At 43.4% G+C, this 24180-nt stretch overlaps 14 non-coding genes across 14 annotated transcripts; all 14 read right to left on the bottom strand.

The window, feature by feature from the left end:
• Positions 1 to 108: 108 nt before the first annotated feature.
• Positions 109 to 227, bottom strand: LOC148291487 (5S ribosomal RNA). Its single transcript, XR_015827277.1, has one exon. It is a non-coding gene; the product is annotated as a 5S ribosomal RNA (ribosomal RNA).
• Positions 228 to 980: 753 nt separating this feature from the next.
• On the bottom strand, positions 981 to 1099 carry LOC148291488 (5S ribosomal RNA). Its single transcript, XR_015827278.1, has one exon. It is a non-coding gene; the product is annotated as a 5S ribosomal RNA (ribosomal RNA).
• A 753-nt stretch (positions 1100 to 1852) lies between these two features.
• On the bottom strand, positions 1853 to 1971 carry LOC148291489 (5S ribosomal RNA). The gene has a single exon (XR_015827279.1). It is a non-coding gene; the product is annotated as a 5S ribosomal RNA (ribosomal RNA).
• Positions 1972 to 2724: 753 nt separating this feature from the next.
• Positions 2725 to 2843, bottom strand: LOC148291490 (5S ribosomal RNA). The gene has a single exon (XR_015827280.1). It is a non-coding gene; the product is annotated as a 5S ribosomal RNA (ribosomal RNA).
• A 753-nt stretch (positions 2844 to 3596) lies between these two features.
• Positions 3597 to 3715, bottom strand: LOC148291491 (5S ribosomal RNA). The gene has a single exon (XR_015827281.1). It is a non-coding gene; the product is annotated as a 5S ribosomal RNA (ribosomal RNA).
• A 753-nt stretch (positions 3716 to 4468) lies between these two features.
• Positions 4469 to 4587, bottom strand: LOC148291492 (5S ribosomal RNA). The gene has a single exon (XR_015827282.1). It is a non-coding gene; the product is annotated as a 5S ribosomal RNA (ribosomal RNA).
• A 753-nt stretch (positions 4588 to 5340) lies between these two features.
• Positions 5341 to 5459, bottom strand: LOC148291493 (5S ribosomal RNA). The gene has a single exon (XR_015827628.1). It is a non-coding gene; the product is annotated as a 5S ribosomal RNA (ribosomal RNA).
• Positions 5460 to 6212: 753 nt separating this feature from the next.
• On the bottom strand, positions 6213 to 6331 carry LOC148291494 (5S ribosomal RNA). Its single transcript, XR_015827629.1, has one exon. It is a non-coding gene; the product is annotated as a 5S ribosomal RNA (ribosomal RNA).
• A 753-nt stretch (positions 6332 to 7084) lies between these two features.
• On the bottom strand, positions 7085 to 7203 carry LOC148291495 (5S ribosomal RNA). The gene has a single exon (XR_015827283.1). It is a non-coding gene; the product is annotated as a 5S ribosomal RNA (ribosomal RNA).
• A 753-nt stretch (positions 7204 to 7956) lies between these two features.
• LOC148291496 (5S ribosomal RNA) lies at positions 7957 to 8075 on the bottom strand. The gene has a single exon (XR_015827284.1). It is a non-coding gene; the product is annotated as a 5S ribosomal RNA (ribosomal RNA).
• Positions 8076 to 8828: 753 nt separating this feature from the next.
• LOC148291497 (5S ribosomal RNA) lies at positions 8829 to 8947 on the bottom strand. The gene has a single exon (XR_015827285.1). It is a non-coding gene; the product is annotated as a 5S ribosomal RNA (ribosomal RNA).
• Positions 8948 to 18266: 9319 nt separating this feature from the next.
• LOC148291498 (5S ribosomal RNA) lies at positions 18267 to 18385 on the bottom strand. The gene has a single exon (XR_015827288.1). It is a non-coding gene; the product is annotated as a 5S ribosomal RNA (ribosomal RNA).
• Positions 18386 to 19139: 754 nt separating this feature from the next.
• LOC148291499 (5S ribosomal RNA) lies at positions 19140 to 19258 on the bottom strand. Its single transcript, XR_015826727.1, has one exon. It is a non-coding gene; the product is annotated as a 5S ribosomal RNA (ribosomal RNA).
• Positions 19259 to 20013: 755 nt separating this feature from the next.
• On the bottom strand, positions 20014 to 20132 carry LOC148291500 (5S ribosomal RNA). Its single transcript, XR_015827289.1, has one exon. It is a non-coding gene; the product is annotated as a 5S ribosomal RNA (ribosomal RNA).
• Between the last annotated feature and the right edge of the window lie 4048 nt (positions 20133 to 24180).

Here is a 24180-nt window from a genome sequence, read left to right on the forward strand (position 1 = left end):
TGTCACGCTGCGCCAAGGGGTCGTGATAAAACAAACACATCCAGATGAATAAGATGACGGAAAGCAAACGCCCACGACAATTGAAACGTCAACAAGGCAAAAAAAGAAGGGATGCAACACGAGGACTTCCCAGGAGGTCACCCATCCTAGTACTACTCTCGCCCAAACTCGCTTAACTTCGGAGTTCTGATGGGATCCGGTGCATGTGAGTTGGTATGATCGCATCCGTTAGCTTATAACGCCTAAAAGTATACAAGCCACGTTTGAGCCATGCCATATGATCATGGGTTGGCTATCCGACGCCCCCCGCATGAAATGCCATGGCCTGTCAAGCCTTGTCGTCGCCACCCCTACCATGTGTCGCGCGCAGGCCTGCCGAACTGCCGGTTCCGATCGGCTGTGGGGCCTACCTTACGATAATTGAACCAAAACAAAAAAAACAAAAAAACTGACAACGTTAAGAACAACCCCAATAATTTCGGCAGGGGGCGTCGAGTCCTGTTGTTTTTTCGCTTTCGTTCGTTTGCGGTACCCGGTTAATTGGAGAGGAGCTCCACGGGGTGATGTAGGACAGATGGCGTAAGTTATTGGAGAGGAGCTGGACCGACGCGCGTGCAACGGCAAATCGGGCAAACCGCTGATCTGGGCTCCAACCTCTGAATTGGGCCCACGAACCGTCGATTCGAAGGCAACGGCGTCACGAGTAAAACTCATTGCGGGGCAATGAGTCGTGGGCTTTTTCGGGCATCCGACGTCGTTTACTAGCCCGAAATCCAGTTTTTGAAGTTTTTGGTAACTGTGTTATTTTCCTATTTTAATTCCTTCGTTAATCCTAGGCTTTCTAGGAGTATTTAATCATAGTGTGCCCCGATTGTCACGCTGCGCCAAGGGGTCGTGATAAAACAAAGACATCCAGATGAATAAGATGACGGAAAGCAAACGCCCACGACAATTGAAACGTCAACAAGGCAAAAAAAGAAGGGATGCAACACGAGGACTTCCCAGGAGGTCACCCATCCTAGTACTACTCTCGCCCAAACTCGCTTAACTTCGGAGTTCTGATGGGATCCGGTGCATGTGAGTTGGTATGATCGCATCCGTTAGCTTATAACGCCTAAAAGTATATAAGCCACGTTTGAGCCATGCCATATGATCATGGGTTGGCTATCCAACGCCCCCCGCATGAAATGCCATGGCCTGTCAAGCCTTGTCGTCGCCACCCCTACAATGTGTCGCGCGCAGGCCTGCCGAACTGCCGGTTCCGATCGGCTGTGGGGCCTACCTTACGATAATTGAACCAAAACAAAAAAAACAAAAAAACTGACAACGTTAAGAACAACCCCAATAATTTCGGCATTGGGCGTCGAGTCCTGTTGTTTTTTCGCTTTCGTTGGTTTGCGGTGCCCGGTTAATTGGAGAGGAGCTCCACGGGGTGATGTACGACAGATGGCGTAAGTTATTGGAGAGGAGCTGGACCGACGCGCGTGCAACGGCAAATCGGGCAAACCGCTGATCTGGGCTCCGACCTCAGAATTGGGCCCACGAACCGTCGATTCGAAGGCAACGGCGTCGCGAGTAAAACTCATTGCGTTGCCATGAGTCGTGGGCTTTTTCGGGCATCCGACGTCGTTTACTAGCCCGAAATCCAGTTTTTGAAGTTTTTGGTAACTGTGTTGTTTTCCTATTTTAATTCCTTCGTCAATCCTAGGCTTTTTAGGAGTATTTAATCATAGTGTGCCCCGATTGTCACGCTGCGCCAAGGGGTCGTGATAAAACAAAGACATCCAGATGAATAAGATGACGGAAAGCAAACGCCCACGACAATTGAAACGTCAACAAGGCAAAAAAATAAGGGATGCAACACGAGGACTTCCCAGGAGGTCACCCATCCTAGTACTACTCTCGCCCAAACTCGCTTAACTTCGGAGTTCTGATGGGATCCGGTGCATGTGAGTTGGTATGATCGCATCCATTAGCTTATAACGCCTAAAAGTATATAAGCCACGTTTGAGCCATGCCATATGACCATGGGTTGGCTATCCAACGCCCCCCGCATGAAATGGCATGGCCTGTCAAGCCTTGTCGTCGCCACCCCTACCATGTGTCGTGCGCAGGCCTGCCGAACTGCCGGTTCCGATCGGCTGTGGGGCCTACCTTACGATAATTGAACCAAAACAAAAAAAACAAAAAAACTGACAACGTTAAGAACAAACCCAATAATTTCGGCAGTGGGCGTCGAGTCCTGTTGTTTTTTCGCTTTCGTTCGTTTGCGGTGCCCGGTTAATTGGAGACGAGCTCCACGGGGGGATGTAGGACAGATGGCGTAAGTTATTGGAGAGGAGCTGGACCGACGCGCGTGCAACGGCAAATCGGGCAAACCGCTGATCTGGGCTCCGACCTCAGAATTGGGCCCACGAACCGTCGATTCGAAGGCAACGGCGTCACGAGTAAAACTCATTGCGGGGCAATGAGTCGTGGGCTTTTTCGGGCATCCGACGTCGTTTACTAGCCCGAAATAAAGTTTTTGAAGTTTTTGGTAACTGTGTTATTTTCCTATTTTAATTCCTTCGTTAATACTAGGCTTTCTAGGAGTATTTAATCATAGTGTGCCCCGATTGTCACGCTGCGCCAAGGGGTCGTGATAAAACAAACACATCCAGATGAATAAGATGACGGAAAGCAAACGCCCACGACAATTGAAACGTCAACAAGGCAAAAAAAGAAGGGATGCAACACGAGGACTTCCCAGGAGGTCACCCATCCTAGTACTACTCTCGCCCAAACTCGCTTAACTTCGGAGTTCTGATGGGATCCGGTGCATGTGAGTTGGTATGATCGCATCCGTTAGCTTATAACGCCTAAAAGTATACAAGCCACGTTTGAGCCATGCCATATGATCATGGGTTGGCTATCCGACGCCCCCCGCATGAAATGCCATGGCCTGTCAAGCCTTGTCGTCGCCACCCCTACCATGTGTCGCGCGCAGGCCTGCCGAACTGCCGGTTCCGATCGGCTGTGGGGCCTACCTTACGATAATTGAACCAAAACAAAAAAAACAAAAAAACTGACAACGTTAAGAACAACCCCAATAATTTCGGCAGGGGGCGTCGAGTCCTGTTGTTTTTTCGCTTTCGTTCGTTTGCGGTACCCGGTTAATTGGAGAGGAGCTCCACGGGGTGATGTAGGACAGATGGCGTAAGTTATTGGAGAGGAGCTGGACCGACGCGCGTGCAACGGCAAATCGGGCAAACCGCTGATCTGGGCTCCAACCTCTGAATTGGGCCCACGAACCGTCGATTCGAAGGCAACGGCGTCACGAGTAAAACTCATTGCGGGGCAATGAGTCGTGGGCTTTTTCGGGCATCCGACGTCGTTTACTAGCCCGAAATCCAGTTTTTGAAGTTTTTGGTAACTGTGTTATTTTCCTATTTTAATTCCTTCGTTAATCCTAGGCTTTCTAGGAGTATTTAATCATAGTGTGCCCCGATTGTCACGCTGCGCCAAGGGGTCGTGATAAAACAAAGACATCCAGATGAATAAGATGACGGAAAGCAAACGCCCACGACAATTGAAACGTCAACAAGGCAAAAAAAGAAGGGATGCAACACGAGGACTTCCCAGGAGGTCACCCATCCTAGTACTACTCTCGCCCAAACTCGCTTAACTTCGGAGTTCTGATGGGATCCGGTGCATGTGAGTTGGTATGATCGCATCCGTTAGCTTATAACGCCTAAAAGTATATAAGCCACGTTTGAGCCATGCCATATGATCATGGGTTGGCTATCCAACGCCCCCCGCATGAAATGCCATGGCCTGTCAAGCCTTGTCGTCGCCACCCCTACAATGTGTCGCGCGCAGGCCTGCCGAACTGCCGGTTCCGATCGGCTGTGGGGCCTACCTTACGATAATTGAACCAAAACAAAAAAAACAAAAAAACTGACAACGTTAAGAACAACCCCAATAATTTCGGCATTGGGCGTCGAGTCCTGTTGTTTTTTCGCTTTCGTTGGTTTGCGGTGCCCGGTTAATTGGAGAGGAGCTCCACGGGGTGATGTACGACAGATGGCGTAAGTTATTGGAGAGGAGCTGGACCGACGCGCGTGCAACGGCAAATCGGGCAAACCGCTGATCTGGGCTCCGACCTCAGAATTGGGCCCACGAACCGTCGATTCGAAGGCAACGGCGTCGCGAGTAAAACTCATTGCGTTGCCATGAGTCGTGGGCTTTTTCGGGCATCCGACGTCGTTTACTAGCCCGAAATCCAGTTTTTGAAGTTTTTGGTAACTGTGTTGTTTTCCTATTTTAATTCCTTCGTCAATCCTAGGCTTTTTAGGAGTATTTAATCATAGTGTGCCCCGATTGTCACGCTGCGCCAAGGGGTCGTGATAAAACAAAGACATCCAGATGAATAAGATGACGGAAAGCAAACGCCCACGACAATTGAAACGTCAACAAGGCAAAAAAATAAGGGATGCAACACGAGGACTTCCCAGGAGGTCACCCATCCTAGTACTACTCTCGCCCAAACTCGCTTAACTTCGGAGTTCTGATGGGATCCGGTGCATGTGAGTTGGTATGATCGCATCCATTAGCTTATAACGCCTAAAAGTATATAAGCCACGTTTGAGCCATGCCATATGACCATGGGTTGGCTATCCAACGCCCCCCGCATGAAATGGCATGGCCTGTCAAGCCTTGTCGTCGCCACCCCTACCATGTGTCGTGCGCAGGCCTGCCGAACTGCCGGTTCCGATCGGCTGTGGGGCCTACCTTACGATAATTGAACCAAAACAAAAAAAACAAAAAAACTGACAACGTTAAGAACAAACCCAATAATTTCGGCAGTGGGCGTCGAGTCCTGTTGTTTTTTCGCTTTCGTTCGTTTGCGGTGCCCGGTTAATTGGAGACGAGCTCCACGGGGGGATGTAGGACAGATGGCGTAAGTTATTGGAGAGGAGCTGGACCGACGCGCGTGCAACGGCAAATCGGGCAAACCGCTGATCTGGGCTCCGACCTCAGAATTGGGCCCACGAACCGTCGATTCGAAGGCAACGGCGTCGCGAGTAAAACTCATTGCGTTGCCATGAGTCGTGGGCTTTTTCGGGCATCCGACGTCGTTTACTACCCCGAAATCCAGTTTTTGAAGTTTTTGGTAACTGTGTTATTTTCCTATTTTAATTCCTTCGTCAATCCTAGGCTTTCTAGGAGTATTTAATCATAGTGTGCCCCGATTGTCACGCTGCGCCAAGGTGTCGTGATAAAACAAAGACATCCAGATGAATAAGATGACGGAAAGCAAACGCCCACGACAATTGAAACGTCAACAAGGCAAAAAAATAAGGGATGCAACACGAGGACTTCCCAGGAGGTCACCCATCCTAGTACTACTCTCGCCCAGACTCGCTTAACTTCGGAGTTCTGATGGGATCCGGTGCATGTGAGTTGGTATGATCGCATCCATTAGCTTATAACGCCTAAAAGTATATAAGCCACGTTTGAGCCATGCCATATGACCATGGGTTGGCTATCCAACGCCCCCCGCATGAAATGGCATGGCCTGTCAAGCCTTGTCGTCGCCACCCCTACCATGTGTCGCGCGCAGGCCTGCCGAACTGCCGGTTCCGATCGGCTGTGGGGCCTACCTTACGATAATTGAACCAAAACAAAAAAAACAAAAAAACTGACAACGTTAAGAACAAACCCAATAATTTCGGCAGTGGGCGTCGAGTCCTGTTGTTTTTTCGCTTTCGTTCGTTTGCGGTGCCCGGTTAATTGGAGACGAGCTCCACGGGGGGATGTAGGACAGATGGCGTAAGTTATTGGAGAGGAGCTGGACCGACGCGCGTGCAACGGCAAATCGGGCAAACCGCTGATCTGGGCTCCGACCTCAGAATTGGGCCCACGAACCGTCGATTCGAAGGCAACGGCGTCGCGAGTAAAACTCATTGCGTTGCCATGAGTCGTGGGCTTTTTCGGGCATCCGACGTCGTTTACTACCCCGAAATCCAGTTTTTGAAGTTTTTGGTAACTGTGTTATTTTCCTATTTTAATTCCTTCGTCAATCCTAGGCTTTCTAGGAGTATTTAATCATAGTGTGCCCCGATTGTCACGCTGCGCCAAGGTGTCGTGATAAAACAAAGACATCCAGATGAATAAGATGACGGAAAGCAAACGCCCACGACAATTGAAACGTCAACAAGGCAAAAAAATAAGGGATGCAACACGAGGACTTCCCAGGAGGTCACCCATCCTAGTACTACTCTCGCCCAGACTCGCTTAACTTCGGAGTTCTGATGGGATCCGGTGCATGTGAGTTGGTATGATCGCATCCATTAGCTTATAACGCCTAAAAGTATATAAGCCACGTTTGAGCCATGCCATATGACCATGGGTTGGCTATCCAACGCCCCCCGCATGAAATGGCATGGCCTGTCAAGCCTTGTCGTCGCCACCCCTACCATGTGTCGCGCGCAGGCCTGCCGAACTGCCGGTTCCGATCGGCTGTGGGGCCTACCTTACGATAATTGAACCAAAACAAAAAAAACAAAAAAACTGACAACGTTAAGAACAACCCCAATAATTTCGGCAGTGGGCGTCGAGTCCTGTTGTTTTTTCGCTTTCGTTGGTTTGCGGTGCCCGGTTAATTGGAGAGGAGCTCCACGGGGTGATGTAGGACAGATGGCGTAAGTTATTGGAGAGGAGCTGGACCGACGCGCGTGCAACGGCAAATCGGGCAAACTGCTGATCTGGGCTCCGACCTCTGAATTGGGCCCACGAACCGTCGATTCGAAGGCAACGGCGTCGCAAGTAAAACTCATTGCGTTGCCATGAGTCGTGGGCTTTTTCGGGCATCCGACGTCGTTTACTAGCCCGAAATACAGTTTTTGAAGTTTTTGGTAACTGTGTTATTTTCCTATTTTAATTCCTTCGTCAATTATAGGCTTTCTAGGAGTATTTAATCATAGTGTGCCCCGATTGTCACGCTGCGCCAAGGGGTCGTGATAAAACAAAGACATCCAGATGAATAAGATGACGGAAAGCAAACGCCCACGACAATTGAAACGTCAACAAGGCAAAAAAATAAGGGATGCAACACGAGGACTTCCCAGGAGGTCACCCATCCTAGTACTACTCTCGCCCAAACTCGCTTAACTTCGGAGTTCTGATGGGATCCGGTGCATGTGAGTTGGTATGATCGCATCCATTAGCTTATAACGCCTAAAAGTATATAAGCCACGTTTGAGCCATGCCATATGACCATGGGTTGGCTATCCAACGCCCCCCGCATGAAATGGCATGGCCTGTCAAGCCTTGTCGTCGCCACCCCTACCATGTGTCGCGCGCAGGCCTGCCGAACTGCCGGTTCCGATCGGCTGTGGGGCCTACCTTACGATAATTGAACCAAAACAAAAAAAACAAAAAAACTGACAACGTTAAGAACAAACCCAATAATTTCGGCAGTGGGCGTCGAGTCCTGTTGTTTTTTCGCTTTCGTTCGTTTGCGGTGCCTGGTTAATTGGAGACGAGCTCCACGGGGGGATGTAGGACAGATGGCGTAAGTTATTGGAGAGGAGCTGGACCGACGCGCGTGCAACGGCAAATCGGGCAAACCGCTGATCTGGGCTCCGACCTCAGAATTGGGCCCACGAACCGTCGATTCGAAGGCAACGGCGTCGCGAGTAAAACTCATTGCGTTGCCATGAGTCGTGGGCTTTTTCGGGCATCCGACGTCGTTTACTACCCCGAAATCCAGTTTTTGAAGTTTTTGGTAACTGTGTTATTTTCCTATTTTAATTCCTTCGTCAATCCTAGGCTTTCTAGGAGTATTTAATCATAGTGTGCCCCGATTGTCACGCTGCGCCAAGGGGTCGTGATAAAACAAAGACATCCAGATGAATAAGATGACGGAAAGCAAACGCCCACGACAATTGAAACGTCAACAAGGCAAAAAAATAAGGGATGCAACACGAGGACTTCCCAGGAGGTCACCCATCCTAGTACTACTCTCGCCCAAACTCGCTTAACTTCGGAGTTCTGATGGGATCCGGTGCATGTGAGTTGGTATGATCGCATCCGTTAGCTTATAACGCCTAAAAGTATATAAGCCACGTTTGAGCCATGCCATATGATCATGGGTTGGCTATCCAACGCCCCCCGCATGAAATGCCATGGCCTGTCAAGCCTTGTCGTCGCCACCCCTACAATGTGTCGCGCGCAGGCCTGCCGAACTGCCGGTTCCGATCGGCTGTGGGGCCTACCTTACGATAATTGAACCAAAACAAAAAAAACAAAAAAACTGACAACGTTAAGAACAACCCCAATAATTTCGGCATTGGGCGTCGAGTCCTGTTGTTTTTTCGCTTTCGTTGGTTTGCGGTGCCCGGTTAATTGGAGAGGAGCTCCACGGGGTGATGTAGGACAGATGGCGTAAGTTATTGGAGAGGAGCTGGACCGACGCGCGTGCAACGGCAAATCGGGCAAACCGCTGATCTGGGCTCCGACCTCAGAATTGGGCCCACGAACCGTCGATTCGAAGGCAACGGCGTCGCGAGTAAAACTCATCGCGTTGCCATGAGTCGTGGGCTTTTTCGGGCATCCGACGTCGTTTACTAGCCCGAAATCCAGTTTTTGAAGTTTTTGGTAACTGTGTTATTTTCCTATTTTAATTCCTTCGTCAATCCTAGGCTTTCTAGGAGTATTTAATCATAGTGTGCCCCGATTGTCACGCTGCGCCAAGGGGTCGTGATAAAACAAAGACATCCAGATGAATAAGATGACGGAAAGCAAACGCCCACGACAATTGAAACGTCAACAAGGCAAAAAAATAAGGGATGCAACACGAGGACTTCCCAGGAGGTCACCCATCCTAGTACTACTCTCGCCCAAACTCGCTTAACTTCGGAGTTCTGATGGGATCCGGTGCATGTGAGTTGGTATGATCGCATCCGTTAGCTTATAACGCCTAAAAGTATATAAGCCACGTTTGAGCCATGCCATATGATCATGGGTTGGCTATCCAACGCCCCCCGCATGAAATGCCATGGCCTGTCAAGCCTTGTCGTCGCCACCCCTACAATGTGTCGCGCGCAGGCCTGCCGAACTGCCGGTTCCGATCGGCTGTGGGGCCTACCTTACGATAATTGAACCAAAACAAAAAAAAATAAAAAAACTGACAACGTTAAGAACAACCCCAATAATTTTGGCAGTGGGCGTCGAGTCCTGTTGTTTTTTCGCTTTCGTTCGTTTGCGGCGCCCGGTTAATTGGAGACGAGCTCCACGGGGTGATGTAGGACAGATGGCGTAAGTTATTGGAGAGGAGCTGGACCGACGCGCGTGCAGCGGCAAATCGGGCAAACCGCTGATCTGGGCTCCGACCTCAGAATTGGCCCCACGAACCGACGATTCGAAGGCAACGGCGTCGCGAGTAAAACTCATTGCGTTGCTGTTGTGTAGATTTCAGCTGCACCAAAATGGATTAAGCTGCATCCTCAACTTGTGATACTCGCAAGTGCACGAGCCGTTCGGTAGTATAGCGTATGTAAGTGCGAGGTCGATCCCACGAGGATTGGTGATTGAATGATCCAATTCATTTTCCCTACACAAAATAGAAATGAAAAATAAAGGAAATAAATAAAACAAGGAAAGAAGAAATAACTAACTCAAGCAGATAAGTTCCCAAGTTCAATTAGATTAATGGATTGATTCTAGCTAAAGTATGATTAAGCCATGGTGTGTGGTCATAACCTTGTGTTCCTAATTCCCTAATTTGATCATTTGTTGTCTAACCTAAAATTAAGCATTAGGAACCCATTAAGCATAGAAGAACAATTTAAACAACCAAGTATGTATCTAATCCCTGTTGTCGAATGTCCATACATACTCTTCCTATTCATAGTTCAATTCGAATTAAAGCATGGTGTATACTCTTAATTCAAACCAAGATAGCTAACATGCAAGCCTAAATGGTGATCAATCATTCAAACTAGCATATTAACTTATAAGCATAATGAATAAGAACAAAAACCATAATTGAAAGTTGGAAACTAATTAAACTTGAATACTTAAGAAAGAATGTACATTACAAGAAAAATAAATTACAACTAAGAAAACATTAAAGAAAGCTAGAATTGAGAACTAGAAAGCAAAACTAAGAGAATTTGAGGGAGAGAAGGGAAGGGAGCTCTAGAGAAGTGTTTGAGAGCTCCCCCCCCTTGGGGTGTGTTTACAAGCTTGGGAAACCTCACTATACATAGGCCTAAGGAAGTTGAAAATCTGAATTAAGTATGGCTAATGCATACAACACTTTGTTTTATAAAATCTGAAATGGTTGATGCACTTCACTAATGCATACAACACTTCCATTATAAAATCTGAAATGGTTGATGCACTTCACTAATAAATCCCACCAGCAGCCCTAGCTCATCTTCATGTCACCATGACCAAGCTTCCAACCAGAAATAATAGCTCATCCTGAGGTCAGCATGACCAGCAACTTCAAGGGCTTACGAATTGGGCTTCCCTTAAGCAAATTAAGACTTTAAGCACTCAAACTTGAAGTTCAGAATGTCTTCTTTCCAGCCATATATCATTTGGGCCAATCCAAGGTCGGAGGAGGAAGTTAAGGCCAAAACAAATTGCTAACTCATTTTGCGCGCTGATAAAATCCATCCTGAGCATGGCTCTGTGTTTGCTAGATAACAGACTCCATATTTATCCAATGGGGCTGAATTTTGGATATGTTATACTACACACCCATGGGAACAACTTTCATGAAGAATGTGGCCTCATCCGAGCTATTTAGGTTGCTGAAACAAAGCTTGCAATATGACCTACGAAACTGGGCTGGCAGGGGACTGTAGCCAAAATTGAGTTTGTCTTTAAGCTCTTCATCCATTCATCCAAATTAGGCCCTAACATGCATGGATTGCATCATTTACTATCCAAAGCCATCATTATTACCTAAAGCTCAATGAACTGAAAGATAAACACAAAAAGGATTAAAAGCACAAGTTTAACTCAAAAACATAACCAAATCATAAGCTAGAAGGGTACAAAATGATATACAATTATGAACCGATCAAATACCCCCAAACCTAGATTTTGCTAGTCCTCGAGCAAAACAACACAAAACAAAGTTAAAAACAAAACAAGAAGTTAACTAGACCACTTTCGTAGGTAACTCGATTGCATTGAGCGAATGCAACAAGCCTTTAAACCTCTAGGCATCCCTAGTAGGAGGAGTTGTGTCTCCTCAGGGTTTAACAGAAACGATACCCACAAACGTTTTACTAACTCTACAAAACAAAGTGGTTAGAAAACTTATTAGATTTGTTAGTCCTTAAGCAAAAATAAAAGAAACACAAAAACAAAAATAATTACAAAAACAAAACAAAAATAAAAATAAAAATAAATAAATAAAAACTCAAAACAATCTTTCCGAACATTTTATGAAGAGAAATGACTCATGCACATGACTCAAAAGTTTAAAAGCTCAATTTTAGACATTATTTACAAGGCGGCAAAGTTCAAAACATAACATGTTCAAAGTGTATTAGTGTGATAGCCAAATGCAACAAATTCCCCAATCTTAGTTTTCACACAATTTCAAAAATCATACCAAGCACAAATGCAACTTCAAATCTCACCGAAGTTGTCCTGTCACAAATGAATCACTCGGAAGAGGGCTACAATGCAACTCTCAGTTATAAACATGAGATTAGAGTTAAACCATAAGGGACTTAACTCGCAATAGAAAGATGAAGAACTTGCATTAATATGATCTCAAGAAGGATGCCAAACACTTAAAAGTAGAAAAATAAATGCAATTCAACCACATGACATTTAAGATCAATTTAGGTCTTTAGCATAGGTTGTAATGGGGCCAAGGGTGTAAGGTGAGTAAGAAATGAAGGGTATGGATAAAACAAAGTCCAAGAAACTCAAAATATAAGAGCATAAAACAATTGTTTACAAGACTTCGAATCATCACGATTAGATTTTTTCTTTTACACGATCAAAACTCCTTATACCTTCATTTACAATGATTTAAACTCCTTTCCAAACACCAATGAAACCCAAAAACAAAATTTCATTCAACTACCATTTAATCATAACTTTTTTCTTTTCTTTTCTTTCACCAATTGTGTGATTTTCTTTTTTTTTCTTTTTTTCTTCTATGTAATATCCCTTCCCAAACTTAGCATGAAAAACACATCCGAATTAGAGCTCATGAGTTCCTTAGAAAGGTAAATATTTGTTTTTCGGGCTAAGGCGAGGAAATATAATTGGTAAAATGAAAGAAAAGGTTTACATGTAGGCTCAAAATGGTTAACAATGGAAAATCATGCTTAAGCATGCATAAGGTTAGCTTGAAAGGCACAAACGATCCAAAGAGGGCCTTAATATCACTTCTTAAATGTCATGAAATCAAATTGCATAAGAATGAATGACTTTTAAGTGATCAACCAAATCAATGAATAATGAGATCAAACAACAACTTTGATGACAAGAAAATAAGAGTATGTGTATAACATTCATGAAATGAAGCACAAGGCTCAAAAGCTCACATTATATGGTTATATAAGTCTAATTTATGCTTGATACAATTCTTTAGATCATGCAAATCCTTTAATTGGAAAATTATGAAACAAATGGCAAGTGCAAAGAAGGTTCGAACATGTCATGCTAGAACGATGCCAAATTAATTAATTAATTAATTTTTTTTTACAATAAAAATTTACAAGGAAAACAAAATAAATAATAAATAAAATTCAATTTTCATTTAAGTCATGCAAACATTTATCACAATCTCATCAAATGTGTTCGGAAAGTGACTAAACAAGATTCAAAACAAGAAAGAAATTTAAAATTTTTTTTTTTTTAAATTTTAAGAAAAACCAAGTTTACTTGCTAAACTCCAATACCCCCAAACCTAGAAATGAGCATTGTCCTCAATGTTTAAAAATTAGCCACAAACAATGTCATAACAACAAATGAAAGGTATTAAAGCAAATAAAAAAATATCACAAAATCACAAAAGAAAACAAAAACAAAATAATTATAAAATAAAAATTACAACACAAACAAACAAACAAAAAAAAATGAAACAGTAAACCCTAATCACACAATTCTGAAACCCAAAAAAATTTTGAAGCCCAAAGCCCACAATTTCGAAACACAAACCATGGTGAATTTAACCCACTTTGAAACCCAAACTAAAGTGAAACCCGACCCACAATTTGTTTTCAATTCCGGCTTTTTATTATTATTTAGTTTTGTAAAAACAAACTATCGAACCGTGATTAGCAACACAAAGAGCGGGATTTTAACATGGATCATGATGTCTCGGTTCAGTGTAAGGGACCAACAGACAGGGCGAGACACGTGTCGACGCAAAGAGGCGCCGCAGGCTCCACAAGCAAAAATTACGGGCTCATGGAAAGGCGCGAAGACTTTACTGAACGCGTTCGTTCAGAAAAGACACGTCGTGATAAATGAGTTGGGTATGGTTGGAAGGCGAGAAGGTTGTGGGACTCAAGGAATGCTGGAGATTCAGAAAATGCTCAGATGCTGCAATGGCTAGGGTTTGTCAAAGACTAAGTCTATAAGAAAGGGTGAAAAAAAAACGCAAACTCAAAAACACACAAAAGAGAAAAGAAAGAAAGAAGAAAAGAGAGTGAGAAATCAAATGGCCTCTAACTACCCATTTTCGTTGGATCTCAACCTAGCTCCACCGACTCAGACACGAGGCCAAGCAGCGGCACCAGTATGGATGCCCTACTTTGCTTCCGCACGGGGGCCTGTGACAGTAACTGACTCAATACTCCTGGACAACGATGTTGCCATTGGAGTGGCTAGAAATTTAGTGACTCCTAAAGATATACGTGTTCTGGGGACAAGGGATGACAACCGGGTCGTGAGCGATGCCCTGGCACTGAGCGTGCAGAGTACAACAACAGTCGCAAGTTTGGGTCATCGCCTACTTGCGAAGTCCCATGAGGTAGAGGTGCTGAAAGGTCAGTTGGCGGCGGAGCGAAGTATGGTTGAGGAGTGTCAGACTGCTATAAAAAGCTTGAAAAGGGAGAGGTCAAGGATAGTGGAGGTGAATCGACACCAGCTAGAAGTATTGCGGGACGAGAATAAAAACCTATCAAAAATGGTAGAGTTGTACTCTCGCGACATGCGAAAACAGCTGGAGGACCTAGACCGACCGGGTAAACGCAAGCAAGCAGATCGTGAGAGTAGTTACGCTCAAGCTAAGATTGCGATCTTTGGGAGCTCAAGTGGTGAGCCCCAAGAAGCTGTGCGTGAAGCCCCGGAAGAGGACAGCCAGAGGGCCAAACTCAAAGCTCCAATGGTCGAGACACCAAGCACCGAGAAGAAATGATTTCCTACTGCATTATTGTTGTTTTTATTTTATTTTGTTGTTTTTGTATTTTCGTTATTTTGTTTCGGAAATAAAAGAGTAAGGTTGCAGAAAGAAAAAGAAAAAGAAAAAGAAAACACACTTCCCAACTAAAATAAAACAAAGACGACAAACGGAAAAGAAAACACATTTCCCTAACTAAAATAAGACAAAGATGATAGCCGAAAGGGAAAGGCAAAAACACAAAGCACTAGAAAATGAAAGTAACGGGCAAAAACATTAAACACCAGAAAACACGGAGGAAAAAAAAAAGAAAAGTAAAGTAAAGGTGCTCCCCCTTGAAGCGATTAGGTCGAGCATGCCCGGGAAATCCGAAATGGTGTTGGCTCTCTCTCATCAGCATATGTCTATTTAAACCACACCTCTGCAAGCGGATGATACCCAGCATTTCTTCCTGCAACTCAAGGAAAAACATCAAAAAATCCAGAAACAAAAAAAATGGCATCCTCATGCACTCACCTTGATGATCTCAACCTTGAGCTCTCACTTGCACCACCGAATGCCCAGACAAGGGCTCCTCCAACTCCTGTCTTCCCAAACTCCACATATCATCACGGCACGGCCTCAAACTTTACTGAGGCAATACCGAACTTTGTTGAGGCAAGGCCAAACAGAGCAGTGCTGCTGGGTGGCATGATTGGCAGTATACTCACACCGGCAGATCATCTGCATGTGACACAGCGGTCGGACAAGGTGGCAGTGGAGGAGTCCCACACTTTATCTGTGCTCCATGCGGTCTCGGCTACCAATTTGGGCATGCGATTACTGGCGAGGACACGTGAGTGTGCCGCGCTGAGCGAGGAAGTGGCTTCCTTGAAGGCTATGGTGGCAGACTTGCAGAAGCGGCTTTACTGTGCCAATCAGCATGTGGAAGCACTGCAGAGAAAGAATGAGGACCATGTGGAGCTGCTACAGATTCTACAAGTGCGAGAAAATAGAGGCAAGCCATGATGATGATGAAGATGAAGATGAAGAAGAAGAAGAAGAAGAAGTGTTGTTTTTTTTTTTTTTTTTTTTTTTTAAATGCAGCGTTTGAAATAAAAATGTGTTTTAACACTCAGAAATAAACTAACTAACCATACCACGTAAATAAATAAATAAAATAACATAACAAAACAAAAACAAAGACTCAACAGAAAAGAAAACAAGGAAAATAAAAAAAACTTAATTTAAAAACACACAATATACAAGCAACTCAAGGATGACCAGTTAAGGGCCTCAGAAAACACAGCCAGGGGATCCGGGAAGGTTGGAGGGGTCACAATGGTCCCGCTTAAAACCCAAACTTCTTAGACACCGAAGGTGTCGCCTAAAGAACTCCTAGACACTGTATTAACGGAAGTGCTCACTGGGGTTACCATAAGTCGGCTCATATGAAAAATCCTTTTTTAAAATTTTAAATTTATTTTATTTTTTAAATTTTTATAAAAAAGAAACAGAAATTTAAAATAATAACAAGTAAAGAGAAAGGATTGAAATGCTCCCCCTTGAAGCGATTAGGTCGAGCGTGATGCATTTGGAGGTCGCGACTTCTCCCACTACTCCACACTTCCTATCTTTGAAGTTGCCATCTCTCTCCATTTTTATTGAGCTATTTACATTGCTAAAACAAACACACACAAAAACTTGAAACGGAATTAAAGGATTACGAAATATAAAAAAAAACTAAAAATGAAAAGGAAAAATCAACACAAGTCCAATTCCATGCTTCAAAGCAACAAGCACCAATGGGTTGTGTAAGCTGGGACTTAAACCCAGTTCTCTTGCTTGTTGGGCAATTGTCCTTTTCTGTTGGACTACAAACACAATTTGTCCATTAACGTCATTAACTTTAAAACCTGAAATTGTCCAGTTAAGAAAATAATAATAATAATAATAAAGTAGGAAAGCCAAATAGAATCAAACAATGTTACCGATCCCCGGCAACGGCGCCAAAAACTTGTTGTGTAGATTTCAGCTGCACCAAAATGGATTAAGCTGCATCCTCAACTTGTGATACTCGCAAGTGCACGAGCCGTTCGGTAGTATAGCGTATGTAAGTGCGAGGTCGATCCCACGAGGATTGGTGATTGAATGATCCAATTCATTTTCCCTACACAAAACAGAAATGAAAAATAAAGGAAATAAATAAAACAAGGAAAGAAGAAATAACTAACTCAAGCAGATAAGTTCCCAAGTTCAATTAGATTAATGGATTGATTCTAGCTAAAGTATGATTAAGCCATGGTGTGTGGTCATAACCTTGTGTTCCTAATTCCCTAATTTGATCATTTGTTGTCTAACCTAAAATTAAGCATTAGGAACCCATTAAGCATAGAAGAACAATTTAAACAACCAAGTATGTATCTAATCCCTGTTGTCGAATGTCCATACATACTCTTCCTATTCGTAGTTCAATTCGAATTAAAGCATGGTGTATACTCTTAATTCAAACCAAGATAGCTAACATGCAAGCCTAAATGGTGATCAATCATTCAAACTAGCATATTAACTTATAAGCATAATGAATAAGAACAAAAACCATAATTGAAACTTGGAAACTAATTAAACTTGAACAACTTAAGAAAGAATGTACATTACAAGAAAAATAAATTACAACTAAGAAAACATTAAAGAAAGCTAGAATTGAGAACTAGAAAGCAAAACTAAGAGAATTTGAGGGAGAGAAGGGAAGGGAGCTCTAGAGAAGTGTTTGAGAGCTCCCCCCCCTTGGGGTGTGTTTACAAGCTTGGGAAACCTCACTATATATAGGCCTAAGGAAGCTGAAAATCTGAATTAAGTATGGCTAATGCATACAACACTTTGTTTTATAAAATCTGAAATGGTTGATGCACTTCACTAATGCATACAACACTTCCATTATAAAATCTGAAATGGTTGATGCACTTCACTAATAAATCCCACCAGCAGCCCTAGCTCATCTTCATGTCACCATGACCAAGCTTCCAACCAGAAATAATAGCTCATCCTGAGGTCAGCATGACCAGCAACTTCAAGGGCTTACGAATTGGGCTTCCCTTAAGCAAATTAAGACTTTAAGCACTCAAACTTGAAGTTAAGAATGTCTTCTTTCCATCCATATATCATTTGGGCCAATCCAAGGTCGGAGGAGGAAGTTAAGGCCAAAACAAATTGCTAACTCATTTTGCGCGCTGATAAAATCCATCCTGAGCATGGCTCTGTGTTTGCTAGGTAACAGACTCCATATTTATCCAATGGGGCTGAATTTTGGATATGTTATACTACACACCCATTGGAACAACCTTCATGAAGAATGTGGCCTCATCCGAGCTATGTAGGTTGCTGAAACAAAGCTTGCAATATGACCTACGAAACTGGGCTGGCAGGGGACTGTAGCCAAAATTGAGTTTGTCTTTAAGCTCTTCATCCATTCATCCAAATTAGGCCCTAACATGCATGGATTGCATCATTTACTATCCAAAGCCATCATTATTACCTAAAGCTCAATGAACTGAAAGATAAACACAAAAAGGATTAAAAGCACAAGTTTAACTCAAAAACATAACCAAATCATAAGCTAGAAGGGTACAAAATGATATACAATTATGAACCGATCAGTTGCCATGAGTCGTGGGCTTTTTCGGGCATCCGACGTCGTTTACTAGCCCGAAATCCAGTTTTTGAGGTTTTTGGTAACTGTGTTATTTTCCTATTTTAATTCCTTCGTTAATCCTAGGCTTTCTAGGAGTATTTAATCATAGTGTGCCCCGATTGTCACGCTGCACCACGGGGTCGTGATAAAACAAAGACATCCAGATGAATAAGATGACGGAATGCAAACGCCCACGACAATTGAAACGTCAACAAGGCAAAAAAAGAAGGGATGCAACACGAGGACTTCCCAGGAGGTCACCCATCCTAGTACTACTCTCGCCCAAACTCGCTTAACTTCGGAGTTCTGATGGGATCCGGTGCATGTGAGTTGGTATGATCGCATCCGTTAGCTTATAACGCCTAAAAGTATATAAGCCACGTTTGAGCCATGCCATATGACCATGGGTTGGCTATCCAACGCCCCCCACATGAAATGGCATGGCCTGTCAGGCCTTGTCGTCGCCACCCCTACCATGTGTCGCGCGCAGGCCTGCCGAACTGCCGGTTCCGATCGGCTGTGGGGCCTACCTTACGATAATTGAACCAAAACAAAAAAAAATAAAAAAACTGACAACGTTAAGAACAACCCCAATAATTTCGGCAGTGGGAGTCGAGTCCTGTTGTTTTTTCGCTTTCGTTCGTTTGCGGTGCCCGGTTAATTGGAGACGAGCTCCACGGGGTGATGTAGGACAGATGGCGTAAGTTATTGGAGAGGAGCTGGACCGACGCGCGTGCAACGGCAAATCGGGCAAACCGCTGATCTGGGCTCCGACCTCAGAATTGGGCCCACGAACTGTCGATTCGAAGGCAACGGCGTCGCGAGTAAAACTCATTGCGTTGCCATGAGTCGTGGGCTTTTTCGGGCATCCGACGTCGTTTACTAGCCCGAAATCCAGTTTTTGAAGTTTTTGGTAACTGTGTTATTTTCCTATTTTAATTCCTTCGTTAATCCTAGGCTTTCTAGGAGTATTTAATCATAGTGTGCCCCGATTGTCACGCTGCGCCACGGGGTCGTGATAAAACAAAGACATCCAGATGAATAAGATGACGGAAAGCAAACGCCCACGACAATTGAAACGTCAACAAGGCAAAAAAAGAAGGGATGCAACACGAGGACTTCCCAGGAGGTCACCCATACTAGTACTACTCTCGCCCAAACTCGCTTAACTTCGGAGTTCTGATGGGATCCGGTGCATGTGAGTTGGTATGATCGCATCCGTTAGCTTATAACTCCTAAAAGTATATAAGCCACGTTTGAGCCATGCCATATGACCATGGGTTGGCTATCCAACGCCCCCCCGCATGAAATGGCATGGCCTGTCAGGCCTTGTCGTCGCCACCCCTACCATGTGTCGCGCGCAGGCCTGCCGAACTGCCGGTTCCGATCGGCTGTGGGGCCTACCTTACGATAATTGAACCAAAACAAAAAAAAACAAAAAAACTGACAACGTTAAGAACAACCCCAATAATTTCGGCAGTGGGCGTCGAGTCCTGTTGTTTTTTCGCTTTCGTTCGTTTGCAGTGCCCGGTTAATTGGAGACGAGCTCCACGGGGTGATGTAGGACAGATGGCGTAAGTTATTGGAGAGGAGCTGGACCGACGCGCGTGCAACGGCAAATCGGGCAAACCGCTGATCTGGGCTCCGACCTCAGAATTGGGCCCACGAACCGTCGATTCGAAGGCAACGGCGTCGCGAGTAAAATTCATTGCGTTGCCATGAGTCGTGGGCTTTTTCGGGCATCCGACGTCGTTTACTAGCCCGAAATCCAGTTTTTGAAGTTTTTGGTAACTGTGTTATTTTCCTATTTTAATTCCTTCGTTAATCCTAGGCTTTCTAGGAGTATTTAATCATAGTGTGCCCCGATTGTCACGCTGCGCCACGGGGTCGTGATAAAACAAAGACATCCAGATGAATAAGATGACGGAAAGCAAACGCCCACGACAATTGAAACGTCAACAAGGCAAAAAAAGAAGGGATGCAACACGAGGACTTCCCAGGAGGTCACCCATCCTAGTACTACTCTCGCCCAAACTCGCTTAACTTCGGAGTTCTGATGGGATCCGGTGCATGTGAGTTGGTATGATCGCATCCGTTAGCTTGTAACGCCTAAAAGTATATAAGCCACGTTTGAGCCATGCCATATGACCATGGTTTGGCTATCCAACGCCCCCCGCATGAAATGGGATGCCGTCGCATGAAATGGCATGGCCTGTCAGGCCTTGTCGTCGCCACCCTTACCATGTGTCGCGCGCGGGCCTGCCGAACTGCCGGTTCCGATCGGCTGTGGGGCCTATGTTGTTAATATTATGTTAACTCGCAATTGTACGGGGCAATTAGTAGTATAGCAAGACAAGTACGAGGTCGTACCCACGAAGACTGAGAAGTTAAAACTAGTTATGTACTTAGATTACCAAATTCAAGAAAGTAGGAGGTTATGTCTAAAACAGAATTTAAAACAAGAGTGGTTGTGATTGTTGAACAAAAGAAGCAAAATGAAATTGCAAACAAAAACAAGTAAACAAATGTAACAAAGAGTGGTTTTAAGAGTTGGAAAACAGATTTTGAGACTAGGGCATTCGAATCACCATAACAATTCAATTCTGGGTTATAAAGATTCAAGTAACAAGTCTAATTCAGATTCAAAGATTGATTCTAGCTAAAGTATGATTAGGCCATGGTGTTTGGTCCTAACCTTGTGTTCCTAATTCCCTAATTTGATCATTTGTTGTCTAACCTAAAATTAAGCATTAGGAACCCATTAAGCATAGAAGAACATTTTAAACAACCAAGTATGTATCTAATCCCTGTTGTCGAATGTCCATACATACTCTTCCTATTCATAGTTCAATTCGAATTAAAGCATGGTGTATACTCTTAATTCAAACCAAGATAGTTAACAAACAAGTTCTAATGGTGATCAATCATTCAAACAAGCATGTTAACTTATAAGCATAATGAATAAGAACATGAATCATGAATCAAACTTGAAACTCCAAACTTATAAACCCAGAATATTCATGTTAGGTTACATCGAAGCCCTAGTTATGGATTTAGCTACTCATAATGGAAAAGAGACTTGAACAGAAATGAGAAAACATAATGAATACAATAAGAGTAGAAAAACCCTTTTTCTGAAGTTCTTGTGGTGTCCAAGGCTTCTCCAAGTGCTTCTCCACTTCTAATGCTTCTCCAAGAGCTTCCCCACTTCTAGAAAGATGTATGAAGGATATGGAGGTGATTTGGGATGAGTTTGAGTGAGTGGTGATGGCTAAGGAAGATGAAATTCGTAGGGAAATGGAAGAGAGGTTTGCTGGAGTTGTTTTGGTGATTGTTGGAGTGTTTGGGATTTTGAGAGTGTTTGAGGATGGTTGGAGTGAATTGTGGGGGTTGTGAATCTCAGGATTTGTTGTGTCTTGAATGTGGAATGGATGTGGTATTTATAGGGAGAGGGGAGTGACAAATCTGAATTCAATATGGCTAATGCATACAACACTTGCATTATAAAAGATGAATTGGTTGATGCACTTCACTAATGCATACAACACTTGCATTATAAAATCTGAATTGGTTGATGCACTTCACTAATAGATCCCACCAGCAGCCCTAGCTCATCTTCATGTCACCATGACCAAGCTTCCAACCAGAAATGATAGCTCATACCTAGCTCACCATGACCAAGCATCCAACCAGCACATGCTGAGGTCAGCATAACCAGCAACTTCAAGGGCTTACAACTTGGGCTTCTCTTAATCAAATTAGGACTTTAAGCACTCGAAATTGAAGTTCAGAATGTCTTCTTTCCAGACATATATCATTTGGGCCAATTCAAGGTCGGAGGAGGAAGTTAAGGCCAAAACAAATTGCTAACTCATTTTGCGCGCTGATAAAATCCATCCTGAGCATGGCTCTGTGTTTGCTAGGTAACAGACTCCATATTTATCCAATGGGGCTGAAGTTTGGATATGTTATAGTACATACCCATTGGAACAACTTTCATGAAGAATGCTGCCTCATCCGAGCTGTGTAGGTTGCTGAAACAAAGCTTACAATATGACCTACGGAACTGGACTGGCAGGGGGCTGTAGCCAAAATGAGTTTGTCTTTTAAGCTCTTCTTCCATTCATCCAAATTAGGCCTTAACATGCTTGAATTGCATGAATTATGCTCTCTTGCTCTATTGGCCTACAAAACACACAAAGGGAGGGAAATAACTTAGAATTATAGGAACTAAGCAAAAGAAGTAAGTAAATTGGGCATGTATATGTATGAAATTATGAGCTTAACACACCCCCAAACTTAGATTTTGCTAGTCCTCGAGCAAAACAAAAGAGAAACAAAGATAAAAACAAAACAAGAAGTTAACTAGACCACTTTCGTAGGTAACTCGATTGCATTGAGCGTATGCAACAAGCCTTTAAACCTCTAGGCATCCCTAGTAGGAGGAGTTGTGTCTCCTGAGGGTTTAACAGATACGATACCCACAAACGTTTTTCTAACTCTACAAAACAAAATGGTTAGAAAAACAACTTTGAAATCAACTAATGAAAATGAAAGAAAGTTTTAGTCATACCTCCAACACCATAGAGTTGCCAAGATAGGTCATCAATCAGTGTGTACAAGTGGAAGCTATAGCTCAAAGGCACACAGTTTCAAAGCAAGCACACTCAAACCTTGAATAGAGAACATGCTTCGACTCTAATTCTCACAGATAACACTCAATCACTCAGAACCTATGTTTTAATTCTCTCAAGAAAGCATAAGTGAGTGTATGAAATAGAAGCACAAATTTGGTTAGATCTCATGAAAGGAATTAAATACTAAGAATAGAGATACACACATACTTACCAGCACCCATGAATACATCCTCAAAGATCAGCTAGGTCTTTCACAATGTTGTAATGAAAGGCTAAGGTTTAGGGGAAATGGAAGAATTGGAAGGAAAAACAAATAACTTAAGAACATACCAAGGTTGCATGCTTCATTAATCTGCAAGGCATCATTGATTTAGATTGGCATGGCAGCAAACTTCATGGTATCTCCTGGCATAGACTTTATTTTTCACACTTAGATCAAATCGAAACACTTTCATCTTCGTTGATTTGATCTGCATCTTCATTAACTTCATTGCACAGATTCACATCATCTTTATTTAGGTACATGGCTGCAACTTCCTTGCTTCAAACTTTATCTTGGCACACCTTGGTATATTTCTAAGCTATAGGGTATGGCTACAATAGGTCAAGTATCTCAGATTGAGATACAAAGGTAGGGAAATGATGAGGGTGATAGAAGAAAAGGCTTTAAGTGTTTGGCTTCAAGAGGGTTGATGGAACACACATATAGGTAGGGTGAAAAGAAAGCACATAGAATGGTTATGCACACATAGCCTAGCATCACTTCAATGAGTTCATGAATGAATGAGAGCAAGCACATGATATCTGCAAAAGAGAATCATCCTTAGTATTCAATCAAAATGGAATAATGAGATCAATTAGAGTGAATTGAAGAAAATAAGTATGGATGAGAAATGGAACACTTTAAACCCTCTCAAGAAAGCAATTAGGCTCGATATAGCTCACTAGGGTAGTCTCCACTATTTTCCTTCAAGAATTTGAGCGTGGTACTTTAGCCACCAGAATTCTAAGAGCAAAAGCTTTGTGAAGTGCAAAATTCTGATATGAAAACCTCAAATAGCAGCTCCATAGCATTGATTGTATGACATTCTTTAAAAAAAATAAAAATAAAAAATATAAAAAAAATATAAAAAAAAATAAAAAAAAAATTGTGACAAGAGAACGAAAATTGAAAACACAAATGGATAAGAAAATTGAAATTGAAAACCTTCCCCCCAGACCTGAATTGAACATTGTCCTCAATGTGAAAGCATACAAAAGATGATTGAGAACAAACAAATGATAAAGGGAAAAGTTTAGAAGAAGGTTTAGGAAAAATAAAAAATAAAAAAAATGAATATATAAGCAACTCATGGATGACCAGTTAAGGGCCTCAGAAAACACAGCCAGGGGATCCGGGAAGGTTGGAGGGGTCACAATGGTCCCGCTTAAAACCCAAACTTCTTAGACACCGAAGGTGTCGCCTAAAGAACTCCTAGACACTGTATTGACGGAAGTGCTCACTA

Source organism: Prunus avium, chromosome 8 (genome assembly GCF_965620075.1).
Source record: "Prunus avium chromosome 8, drPruAviu1.hap1.1, whole genome shotgun sequence".
Lineage (NCBI taxonomy): Eukaryota > Viridiplantae > Streptophyta > Magnoliopsida > Rosales > Rosaceae > Prunus > Prunus avium.